A 3,594-nucleotide genomic window follows, 5' to 3' on the forward strand; every position below is an offset into this window, starting at 1 on the left:
AATGCTCGAGTGTGACTGCCCTTGTGCCCCTCTAAATGGATGTGCCAACTAGAATACAAGGAGGTTGGCACACACTCTAGCATCTCACACCCGACCTATGTCTTCGTGTTTGAACCTTAGCAAGATTTCCTCCAAAATTGGTGCATTACGATCCACATTGGCTTCTTTCCTTCATACTCGGCCTCACAACCCTACCTGCAAGAAAGTAACATAAAAACACACATATTAGTGTAAAAACCCGAGAAAAGTAATGCTCAACATAAGGAATGAACGCTTCGCATTCATATCGCACAAGCACTTATCAAGCATCGATCACACATGGGAGGAGATTGTAGAAGCTTTTCTTGCCCAATATTTTCCTCTGGGAAAATCTACAAAGCTGAGGAATGAAATATCCTCCTTCGTGCAAACAAAATTGGAGTCTCTATTTGAGTCATGGGAGAGGTTCAAGGAGCTCCTACGGAAGTGTCCTCAATATGGGTTCCCCGAGTGGATGATTATTCAGTCTTTTTATAACAAGTTAAACCCTAGCACAAGACAGTTACTTGATGCAGCAGCAGGAGGTACCTTAGGTAGCAAGACTCCGAGAGAAGCATGACAATTGATTGAAGAAATGGGTTTGAATAGCTACCAATGGAATGCAAGAGAGAAGAAGAAAGTGGCTCTGTCTCCATGAGATTGATCGCGGTTATATCGTTGGTGTCCCAAGTGGAGTTATTGAGCAAGAAGTTAGACACTCTAAATTCTCCTAGATTGGAGGCCATGATGAATTATAACGGATGTAGAGAAGGCCATGCTCCATCTGATTGACCGATATCTATTGGTGGTATATCCTCCGTGGAACAAGTTGATTTTATAGGTAATGCGATGAGGGGCCAAAGAAGTCCATATAGCATACCTATAACATAGGTTGGAGGAGCTATCAAAACTTTTCTGGGAATAATCAAGGGCAAAAAAAGGCTACGGCACCACGGGTTTCCAACAACAACAACAACAAGCCCTCGAACATGGAGAACCGAGTTTCAGGCTTGGAGACCCGAATGACCGACTTGGAGAAATCTTTGACAGGATTCGTCCAATCATTGGATACAAGGTTCCAATTGGTTGAAGCTACACTTCGCAACCACACCGCGTCATTGCACAATCTAGAAAATCAGGTGGGGCAAATTACGAAGTCGTTGTCAGAGAGGCCACAAGGAAGCTTGCCTAGTAACACCGAAACAAATCCGAGAGAACATGTGAAAGTGATCACTTTGAGAAGTGATCGTGAGGTTGAAGGTAGGCTTCCAAGTGACAAAGCCAATGTTGAAGCACCCGAGGTCGTGGAGGGTGAGGAGAGAGTAAACAAAGAGAAAGAGGTGGCACCCCCACCTTACAAGCCAAGAATCCCTTATCCTTCAAGGTTGAAGAACGACCAAAACGATGAGCAATACAAGAAGTTCTTAGGTCTATTCAAGCAATTGCAGATCAACATTCCTTTTGTGGAGGTGTTGACAAGGCCCCTTGCATATGACCCGCAAGTGCACGGATTTGTCGAGTAATAAAATCCCAGGTGAGTGGGTATCATATCCACAGAGAGTAGAAAATAAAAATACTTAAATTATTTCTTAACCAAGTGAAAGATGAATAATGATTTTGTTAACAAGATGTAATGTAAACAAGATTAAAAGAGACAAGAAAGAGAAGTACAAGTAAAGGGAAGGTAAGGCAATCGATATAAATGGGATACCCGGATATTGTTCCACCTAGGATGATCGTTTCAAGTTAAAAACCCTCTATTATGCTTCCTAACTAATGCATTAATGAGTCATGGAGATAATTCAATACATGGTCCCAAATCCAAGGTCAACCATGCATGACTCTATACATGTCCTAGAGAAGAAAATTGAACAATCTCAACACCTCGCACTCGTACAAAATCACAATGAGTTCTAGGGATTTCAAGTGATAAATCCTCTTCCTAGGGTTGTTTCTTTTGTTAATTTTGAAAAAAACAAAATAGTTTTATTGTTTAGTTGTGCTTGTTGGGTGGAAAGAGCTACCGCCTATGAAGTATGAAGCTACTCTCATAAGTCAGATACTAGTTATGCCCTAATGAGAGAAAGAGCTATCTCATAGGATGAGTGAAAGCTACCACTCTGGTAGAAAGAGCTACCACCTCGAAAGTGTGAAAGCTACCTTAGCGGCTGTTTTGGAAAGGGCTACCTTAGAGGATGTGTGAAGCTACTACCATCTTTGATATTGTTGTTATTTTTTTATAGATAAATAAGTCCCTTATACTTAGAACTTTGAGGAGTATACCATGGGTTGACTTGAGTGAATTCACACACTTACACGATTTCAGATTTGTTGTCCTTTTTTATTCAAGTTTTTAGCTAGAGCATTGATTTTTCATATTTAGTGTTGAAATTTCCCTTACTTGTAGAATGCTCTTTATATGCTTTGGTGAACCTAAGGCCAATCACTTAAAATATATTTCCTTCATCTATGTTTTAATGTTTAAATTTTTTCTTGAGGACAAGCAAAAGCTTAAGTGTGGGGGAGTTTGATAAGTGCTTGTGTAATAAGAATATGAAGTATTCTTTCTTTATGATGAGCATTAGTTTTCTCGGGTTTAACTCTAATATGTGTGCATTTATGTTACTTTCATGGATATAGGGTTATGAAGCCGAAGGTTAGAAAATGAAGCCAATGTAGATCGTGAATGCATCATTTTGAGGAAGTCTTGAGAAGGTTCAAACGTGAAGACATAAGTCGGGTTTAAGATGCGAGAATGTGTGCCAACATCCTTGTATTCAAGTTAGCACAACGATTTGGAGGGGCACAAGGGCAGTCACATTCAAGCATTCCGGCTTATGCATGTATAACAAGATCTCCACGAACGTGTCCGTTTATTGAAGAAGCAAAGAGATCTATGGCATAAACGTGTGCCCGTTTACGTTACCTCGATGAAATCATGGATTCGGGAGTGTTTCGGGCCGGTACTGTAGCAGGGTATTGTACCAAACAATATAGCAAACAACATAGCAGTCTTGTTCACGACCGACCGAAGAAGTACTAAAACAGAGAATCCCCACGGGCGTGTGGAAATTCCACATGGCCGTGTGAAAAATCCACATGGGCGCCCACATAGGCATGTGGATTCCCGATTCCAGCCCTATTTAAGGCCGTTTTCAGCATTCTTTTTCCCAACTTTTTCCCAACTTGAGAGAGGACGGTGGCTAGGGTTTTGAGAGGTATAGCTAGGGATTTGGAGAGGTTCTACGGTTCTGACATCGCGCTCTGTTTGGAAGAAGGTTAGTGGGAGAGCTTTCGTTGGCACCGATCCGGCGAGGTGTATCCTAGGCCGGACAAAGGGACCCTTGGACGACTAGAGGACTCTCCACAAGACCATCGCCCACGACTATCAAGGGGTTTTCTATGGATTCTTTGCTTTTACATTTGATATCATTGATTATAATTAGCTCCATGGAGAGCTAAACCCTCTAGTGGGTACTTGGATATTTGTGAATCCTAGGATATATTCCTTTCATTGAACTTTTTGTATTATGCTTTCAATTAATTGATGTTTTTATTTGAGTTCAAATCTTGTTG

The 3,594-nt window shown here is 41.2% G+C and overlaps 1 non-coding gene across 1 annotated transcript; it reads right to left on the reverse strand.

Moving 5' to 3' along the window:
- Positions 1-376: 376 nt before the first annotated feature.
- On the reverse strand, positions 377-483 carry LOC120257254. Its single transcript, XR_005535603.1, has one exon. It is a non-coding gene; the product is annotated as a small nucleolar RNA R71 (small nucleolar RNA).
- Positions 484-3,594: the final 3,111 nt, after the last annotated feature.

This window comes from Dioscorea cayenensis, unplaced genomic scaffold, assembly GCF_009730915.1.
Source record: "Dioscorea cayenensis subsp. rotundata cultivar TDr96_F1 unplaced genomic scaffold, TDr96_F1_v2_PseudoChromosome.rev07_lg8_w22 25.fasta BLBR01001982.1, whole genome shotgun sequence".
Taxonomy (NCBI): domain Eukaryota; kingdom Viridiplantae; phylum Streptophyta; class Magnoliopsida; order Dioscoreales; family Dioscoreaceae; genus Dioscorea; species Dioscorea cayenensis.